General features: G+C 39.9%; 1 long non-coding RNA gene across 1 annotated transcript; it reads left to right on the forward strand.

The window, feature by feature from the left end:
• The first annotated feature begins 4,862 nt into the window (after positions 1-4,862).
• On the forward strand, positions 4,863-9,459 carry LOC143890336 (uncharacterized). The gene is made up of 4 exons (XR_013255175.1): positions 4,863-5,087; positions 8,891-9,062; positions 9,151-9,222; positions 9,391-9,459. It is a non-coding gene; the product is annotated as an uncharacterized LOC143890336 (long non-coding RNA).
• Positions 9,460-9,477: the final 18 nt, after the last annotated feature.

The following is a 9,477-nucleotide window of genomic DNA, read 5'->3' on the forward strand; positions in this document are numbered from 1 at the left end:
TGCTGGAAAAAAGGTTGGTCACCCTCTTTCTGGGTTGATAACCCACATTCGAAGGTTGATAACCCAAAAATAGGGAGGTTGGGAACCTTAAGTTCCAAGTCCAGCAGCTTCACTCGGCTGGAAAAAGGTTAATAACCCACATTCCAAGGTTGATAACCCACATTCCAAGGTTGATAACCCAAAAAAGAGAGGTTGGTAACCTTAAGTTCCAAGTCCAGCAGCTTTACTCGGCTGAAAAAATGGTTGGTGACCCTCTTTCTGGGTTGATAACCCACATTCGAAGGTTGATAACCCAGAAAAGGGAGGTTGGTAACCCTAAGTTCCAAGTCCAGCAGCTTCACTCGGCTGGAAAAATGGTTGGTGACCCTTTTTCTGGGTTGGTAACCCACATTCGGGTTATCAACCTTCGAATGTGGGTTATCAACCCAGAAAAAGGGTCACCAACCTTTTTCCAGCCGAGTCAAGCTGCTGGACTTGGAACTTAGGGTTACCAACCTCCATTTTCTGGGTTTCAACCTTCGAATGTGGGTTATCAACCCAGAAAGAGGGTCACCAACCATTTTTCCAGCCGAGTAAAGCTGCTGGACTTGGAACTTAAGGTTACCAACCTCTCTTTTTTGGGTTATCAACCTTGGAATGTGGGTTATCAACCTTGGAATGTGGGTTATTAACCTTTTTCCAGCCGAGTGAAGCTACTGGACTTGGAACTTAAGGTTACCAACCTCCTTTTTTTTGGGTTATCAACCTTCGAATGTGGGTTATCAACCCAGAAAGAGGGTCGCCAACCCAGAAAAATGAAGCCCTCGTCGGAATACACTTGATAACGGAGGAAAGAGGTTCGGAATAATGCAGGAAACCGACCAACTCCAGAGAAAAATGAGAGATCTTCACGCCGGTCACACCTCACGCCGGAGAAGATGGGTTTTAGGTGGTTCAAATGAAAATGGAGTAAAAGTTAAAAAAAAAAACCCTCTGTACAGTTAAAAACGAAGCGAAAAAAAGCCTCTCTACAGTTAAAAAAAAAAGCCTCTGTACATTTTCGTTCTCAAGGGTATTTACGTAAAAGGCCATGTCTAAGCTACTAACCTTCACTTACACTTCGTGGGTTTCAGGCGTTAATGGAGAAATTTGCAAGAGGTAGGCGGTAAACTTTGGTAGGTGAAAAGTAACAGAGAGAAAAATCTAGTATAACGTGTTCTTTTTGCCATGAGGGGTATTTGGGTAAAAGGCCATGTCAGAAAAAGGTGTTTCGACCTCCGTTCACCAACTTTCAAAAGGGTGTCACCCATTCACTATTTTCCTATTTTTCTGTCACCAGTTGACAATTTTTCCTTAACTTAATCTTTTATACTTTAACAAACACCACTTTTACTACAAACACACCTCTTGGTGGATACTGGATACAACCAATGCTGACTCGAGTCTCAGCCCCGGCTAACAAGGCCAGAGATAGCAGGTTATTGCTTCTAAAATTTACTACTCGAATGGGGGTATTATGGTCATTTTGTTGGAAGTAAAATTAAGTCCCAAGGAAGATTTAGAAATGATATATTCGCCCCCTTTCCTTCCCTGGCCAACCTCCTAGCCTCCTCTTGTAGGGGTGCAACTTGGGTTGGGTTCAACCCGAACCCAATGGGATCAACCCGACGTTGGCTCGGATGGGGTTGGTATTTTTTCAGGTTGGGTTGGGTTAGGGCTGAGAAAAGCCAACCAGAATTAAATTTGGGTAGGGTTGCTGTTGAGGCCTTGGCAACATACCCGACCCAAACTCGACCTCCGGTTTTATCACGATTTAAATAAGATTATATCAATTTCTTGTTTTTTCTACTTGGCCCAAGATGAACCTGAAACCAACCCGATTTGGAAGCGGGTTGGGTTAGGGTTTACCATCCTCAACCCGATGCTTGGGTTGAGTCAGGTTAGGGTTGACAGAATGCTATCTCGGGGTGAGTTAGGGTTGGCCTCAACCCAATCCAACCCGACCCGAGTTGCACCCCTGTCCTCTTGTGCATCTCCTCTAGTCATATAGTGTATTTATGACTACTCTTTTTACACTACAAGGGGGTGGCCTGTGGAAGAGTAGGCATGAATCTGTCACTTCCCTGTCACTCTTTCTTGTATTCACACTGACACTCTCCTCAGCCTCTCTTCTAAAAAATTCCTGACAGAGACTAAACTGAGCCCTTCACCTCATCTTCTTGTTACTTCCCTCCCCTCCCCTTCTGACAAAATTAAGAGATTTCTATTATTCTTGAATGAATTACACGGAGTTGGTCAGTGCTTGTATAGAGGATTTACATGTTAAACATAGAATGAAATCCAGATAACTAAGGAAAGAGATGAGAATGGAAAATTCTAATCAAAACTAATTTCTAATTCAATCTAGCTGCTAAATCTAGCTAGGTTACCTCACTTAACCAACTTACCAAATCTATCACCCGATTAAATCAATGATCAAATCTTCTATATTCTCTAACACCTTCTATTGTTTTTCTGTTGACAAAGTCCTAAGAAAACCAAATCAGTCATTTTCAGTAAAAGATGGGGCAAAGACAACTTTAGCTATCTACCGAGAAAGACATGAAGAAAGACTCCTAAAAGTAACCGCCGGCAAAATTGAACCCGCCAACAGTTCACATTTGACATTTCTGATCCTTTGAGTTACACATTATTCAAGCTTCAGAGTAGACTGATGAGATGTCATATGGGTCTAGTCCAGTATTTTTCAAACAGTTCAGTGGGCTTACATCAAAGGATGATCCAAAGCGTTCATTTGTTGGGCCACATTGTAAATAGGCTGTACCCGGTAAATCATTTCCATACAGGATGATCCGAACCATTCATCTATATATGGATTGTAGAAACCTCTATAGATCAGAGGCGTCGGTTCCGTTGGGACCAAGGTAGAATTTAAAGGGAGGGTGCCCAAGTCTCCTTATAAGCCCATCCACATTCATTCACTTCTCCGATGTGGGATCTTTTGCCTTGGGACGGAATCCCAAAGAATACCGTCTCCACACGGAAGCAGCATGCACAATCTTGCCCCTCCACGTGGGAGTAACATGGGAACCACAGGTCTTCCCAAGTGATTTTCTCCATCCTCGAAGGTACACTAAAGTTATCGAGGTCTTCGAGAGAGATTTTTTTTCCTTCCTTGAGAGCACACATGAGTAACTGAGCCCCGGGCTGATACCACTTGTTGAGACCCAAGTAGAACTCCCCTTAAAAGTTAGCCGTTATTACTCCATCCACATCCATTCACTTCTCCAATGTGGGATCTTTTGCTTTCGTGTGGAACCTCCAACACGTTCATCCTATGGAGATGATTTTACCGGTATAACCTTCTTTCATTGTGGCCCAACAAATGAAAGGTTTGGATCATCTTATGAAAAGGACAAAAAATGATGAAAATGATGAGACAAAAAAAAGGAACTTCTAAAACGGGGCTAGGGCCAGAAATAAAAACATTGACGTTTAATAACCAAAAGAACCTTGGTTAAGCATTAAATTTTCAAATAAATGTCACATCAACTAAGCCTGTCACTGGCCATTGCAAATGAAAAACACCAACAGGTCTCTTCACCTAGCCAATATGGCGTTTGAGGAAAATTACCCATGAAATAGAGGTTTTTTTTATCATTCCATTAGAACCCAAAATTGTATATGATAATATATATGTAATATAGTTTAGTTAGCAGTTCTCTAAAACGAATTACTATTCTAAATATGTCAGTCAATTGATTTACCATTCTTATCGCTGATGGCGAATTCATCGTTGATGGGGGATGGAGAAGTGTGGTGGGCCTTGTATACCAAGACTTCTTAATAGAAGTAGACAGTGCAATTAATGTGTTGTCTGTAGAAAATCAAGAAATCAAAATCAACTAGGCTAACTAGTAGAAAATCAAGAATCAGAGGAAGAAGAAAGATACAAAAATCACAGAGGACAGAGGAAGATGGGAGAGAAATATTTATTGAATAAAATATTCAAAGTACAAAACGTCTGTTCACGTTTTTCCGTTTCCCTACTTACAAACAATAACACAAAGAGTCCTAATCTAAGTCTAATTGAAATTCCACATAATATCCTATTCTAAACACAACACACACGGTTTGCTTTCTATGCCATCTCACCACTATTCACGTTATGACGCTTCTCTTCTCCATTAAAATTAACGTTTCTCACTGCTCATAAATAAACAAAAACAAGACACACACCTATTAATACTAACCTATAAACAGTAGGACTCCTACTTTTCTAAAAACAAAACACTAAAATAATACTCTTTAGAATCTAAACAGTAGTACTCTTTAGAATCTAACCCAACCTTCAACTCCTAAAGCTACTAGGACTCCTAGATTAACTAGGATTCGACCCATGTGGGCCCGCACGGTCCGGCCCCTCCGGCACAATATGTAGAGAGTCGGTGATGACTCTCAACATTGTCTTGATGTTAAAAATTGAGAAAACAAAATAAAAAAATGGTGTAAAATGAATCAATATAGAATTTTAACCAAAAGATTTAACGGTGTTTTTTTTGGTAGAGACAACTCGTGTGTTATGTTATTTTTTGGGCGATGATATATTCGCACCCCTTTCAACGTGAATAGACGTTAAAAAGTGTAGAAGTCTCCTCAATTCACGTTAAAAGGGGTGTGAATCATCCCACAGGGGGTGCGAATTTATCATTGCCCTATTCATTTTTCTTTTTTACTTGGTAAAAGAAGAGGAGGACATGCTTAGTAACACTATCTAACATAACACATGGATAGTCGACTGTCGACTGCATGGGTAATTACATGGTGGAATTAGAAACCTGGGCAATCAACTTCAATCATTCTCGAAGGCCGTGACTTTCAAACACATCTAAGCACTAAGCCAACTGCCTTTTTATATCTTTGGCAAATATCATTATTTTCAGTACCTCCTAAGTTTTCGTTGTTTTTTAGTTTAGGAAAATCGAGGATAGAGATGGAAGCTGCTCTTGCGATTTCTAATGGGTTTTCTACTCTCTTTCTAATATTTCTGACATGGAATTGCTTTGGAGAGATCTTATCCGAAGCACAACAGCTGCCTCATCAAGAAGGTCCTTGCTTTAAAACCTCTGAAATATTCTGCAATTTTCGTTTTTTTGGCATAGCATTCATCAGATTTCATTTTTTTCTTAAATTGGAGGTTTTTTCTTTTACTTTCTTATGATTCAGTGTTTTGCATATGGTTGAGCTCAATTATGTGAAATATTGGAGCTTTTTGTTGAGGATAATTGAATGTCTTTGGTCGTAGATCTGGTTGTGTTTTTTCTGCTCTCTCTCACTCTCTCATATTTTCTTTTCGTCAACAAAATTATATTCATGATTTCATTTCAGTGAAACGGTTACCTGGATTTACAGAAACCAATCTGTTTTTGCCAAACGAAATCGTCAAATCATAACTCGTTTTTGGTTCAACTTGAATCAATGAAAGAATTTTTTGAATCTTTTTCAGCTGAATCATTTTTCTTACACATCCAGCCGAAGAAAAGCAGAAAATGTTTTGTTAAGGATATTTGTAATATTTCAACCCAGAAAATGGCTTTTTCTTACACATCCAGCTGAAGAAAAGCAGAAAATGTTGTTTTGTTGTTTTGTTAAGGATATTTGTAATATTTCTACCCATAAAATGCTCTCTCTCTCTCTCTCTCTCTCTCTCTCTCTCTCTCTCTCTCTCTCTCTCTCTCTCTCTCTCTCTCTCTCTCTCTCTCTCTCTCTCTCTCTCTCTCTGTGTTAGGGCTGACAACAGGGCGGGTCGGGGCCGGATGTTGGGGTCCCCTACTCCTTCCCCTCTACGGGGAATTTTTCCCCTCCCCTTCCCCTCCCCACTGCGGGGATGGTGGGGAATTCCCCTCCCCTCCCCTCCCCACGGGGAATATCTAATCCCCATACCCTCCCCTTCCCCGCCCCGCATCCTTCAGGGACAATCACTTTACTTTGTTAAATGTTAGGTTTAAAACTAAAGATTTGCTAGAGACAATCACTTCAGGCATGTTGCGGCTTGGCTATTGCATGTGAGAGTAGCCACACAACCCACACATAGGCTAAGATTTTGTCTTATTCATTTTATTAACCTGGGGACAAAGGTGGTTGCTCTCAGATTCATTTAATTGATCAATAGTCCCTAGCAGATCTCTAATTCCTAATCCCAATTGCCAAAAAGTATTGTACGTGCCACACCATAGGAAGATCCAAATTGTCCATTTGATGGGCACACCATACTACCATAGGCATAGGATGATCCAAACCTTCCACTTGATGAGCACATTGTAGGATGATCCAAACTGTCCATTTGATGGGCTGCAACGTAAATAGGTTGTGGCCCAAAAATCATTTCCATAGGATAATCCCAACCCTCTAATCTATAGAGGAATTGCATATTATGATACCTTCTATAGATCGGAGGGTTGCAATCATCCTATGGAAATGATTTTTGGGCCGCAATCTATTTACGTTGTGGCCCATCAAATGGACGGTTTGGATGATCTATGGTGTGGCCTGTAAAGTACTTTTAAATTGTAGGCTATCAAATGGACGGTTTGGATCATCCTATGGCGTAGTCCATACATTACTTTTTGAAAAATAATGGACTATACGAGCGCACACCATATAAAATCTCATCACTCATCAGAGATATGTTGCCTTTATTTGGGGGAGGGAGATTTTCAAAGAATTTAATGTTGCCTTACAGTAATGGTTCGATGGAGAGATTTTAGGGATTTCTAAGGGTAATATACTAATATAATGAGGGACAATGCCCAATGGATTATGGGTAAAAGAAAACATAAAAAGCTATTTTAGGGGCAAAACTGTACTAATGGAAATTATGAAAAATTTCAGGGGAATCTTGTAGATATGTTTTGATCCAAGGGGTTTCTAGTAGTTTTCCCGAAAAAAAAAAAAACACTTAAAAAATATAAGAAAAAAATGGCATTAATGCGGGGCGGGGCGGGGCGGGGCCAACTCCATCCCCTTCTCCTCCCCTTCCCCGCACCGGGGAATTTTTTAAATCCCCTTCCCCTTCCCCTTCCCCACTCAAATTGGGGAATCCCCTCCCCAAGCGGGGTGGGGCGGGGCGGATCCCCGCTTTCCTGGTGAAATTGCCAGCCCTACTCTGTGTGTGTGTGTGTCTGTGGGTGGGGGTAGGTGTAAAGAATTTATAATACAGGCTGAAGTGCCGACAACACCAGCTCTAAAATGTGTGACAAGCAAATTTGAAGTTATTTTTTGGGCCAAGGATATATATATATATATATCCTTCCATAGAATAGAAAAATTAAACCATATTTATAATGTACTACAAGATTAAACCATATATCCTTTCAAGTCTCTCCTCTCACCCTCCTTACCCCTCTGGCCCTCTCTCACCACATTATAAACTATTTTTCCATGGAAAAAATTTCATGCTACCAAATATGGTGTTAATGGTCCAGAGTCCAGACCCCTCTAACTTCAATCACCATATCTTCGACCCTCATCTCAATCGGCCCTCTCAAGTCTCAAATCTCTCTCCTTCTCCCTCTAAAAAAAAAAAAGAAAATCAAAAGAGGAAATAACCCAAAAACAGAAGCATAAACTGATAAACCACCCCCCCCCCCCACACACACACACGCTATACGTAGTTCCGCCCTTGGTAAGATGAGAGATTACTGAGGTGGACTCAAATAAAACACATAGATATCATCTTGCAAAATCCATACTTTGTTTTAGAAGATTTAGATGAGGCCTCAAAGTCTTACGACCAGTAAGCAGAATTGGCGACTTTAGAGACTGTACAGTTGAAAGAAACCAGAAAACATGAGATCCAGTCTCCCAAAAGGACTAAATCTCCCACTGAAGGTAACGAAACCGAAGGTTGGTAGGAGGTGAGTAGAAAGAACCACTAGAATTTGTGAGAAAACCAAAGAGCTGCGAGGTTGAGTCAGAGGGTGATAGATGCACTTAATTATTAGTAGTTCTAGAGATAATTTGTGCTTCCACTTTTCCTTAGGTATTGGTTCTAAGGATAGGTCTTATCTTTGTTCTCATGGTTTATATCCCTATTCTTGTGATAGGATTAGTATTTTGTATGTTGATTGTAATATCATTCACATTCTAATAAACCGGTAGGGGTCCCCGCCAATCCCCTTTTACCTATAAAAAAAAGCAACCCAGTGGGTCCAGGCATGATGCCGAGCTCCGTTTGGTTGCCTCCCCTTGCTGGAAAGGAAAGTGAAAAAGGATAGATTGTGCGTTCATTATTTGCATTAATAATAGACCGAGGCAAAAAAAAGTAAAAATTTGGGTGGAGTTGTGAAAACAAGAATATAAAATCTGGGAAATGATACCAATGCAACCATGTGTTAATAAATTGCACTAACCCATCCTGTCTTTTATTATTGAAAGAGCTGCAAAAGATTATTACAGTTGCCAAAAAGGTCTAATAAGCCAATTAGAAAAGAAACTAAATACGAGCTGAGCTAGTGCAATTATTAAAAGATGGTTGTGCTGATATCATTTCTTAAAATCTGTCCTGTTTTCATTTTCCTTTCCACCAATGGGGTGGCAATCAAAAGGAGTCTTAATGGAAAGATACTCATCTTAAAATATATTTTCCAAAACAAAATAAGGGTTATTGACTATACCGAGTATAAAAAATATGAACACCATGGGAGAACTCAATGCCCAGATGGTCACCCCATGTGGGAAAGACCACACACATGCAGTGCACAAAGGAAATCAACATGAGTACTGAAAATTTGGGATTTTCAAGAAATTTTCTCTTATTCCTTTTCTTTGGCTAAAAGCCTAAAACAAAACAAAACAAAAACAGATCAATGCACATTGACCAATTGTTATTACTCTTATTGGCATGCAATAGTTGAGGCACTAAAGGCCATAGCTTTGAAGTTGAAGTAAAGAAAGAACGATTGCAATCTCGACGGAGATCCTTGCAAATGGGTCCTGCTAAACTCCACGGTTCCACATGCCGAAATCAACGTCACGTGCGACTGTTCATACAGTAACAACACTACCTGCCATGTCACCAGAATGTATGCCCTAATATCAACCCTTTGTTTTGTTTAGTTTTTTAACCTTTAAATTAAAATCTAAGTTTCTTGCCTTTTCTTCAAATTTCAGTAAGCTCAAGTTTCTGAACTTAGCTGGAGTCCTACCGGAAGAATTTGCTAATCTTACCTTTCTAAGGGAGATGTAAGTATGATTAACTCCTATTTGGTTGGAACCCTAATCGATAATCAAATTAATGAATAGCTCTACTATTACAAATTTCAATATTGATAAATGATCATGAAAAGGTCTACAAAACCCTAAACTTGTTTAGGGTGATACTTATGAAAAATTGTTTCTTTTATCTAATAGAGACCTTACTCGCAACTATCTCAATGGCTCTATCCCTCGTAATTGGGGCTCTCCCTCTCACCTTTCTGTAAGTTATTCTTTTTCCTT

The sequence above is a fragment of the Tasmannia lanceolata genome, unplaced genomic scaffold (genome assembly GCF_043159265.1).
Source record: "Tasmannia lanceolata isolate RefF3 unplaced genomic scaffold, GAP_Taslan_0.1 ptg000013l, whole genome shotgun sequence".
NCBI lineage: Eukaryota > Viridiplantae > Streptophyta > Magnoliopsida > Canellales > Winteraceae > Tasmannia > Tasmannia lanceolata.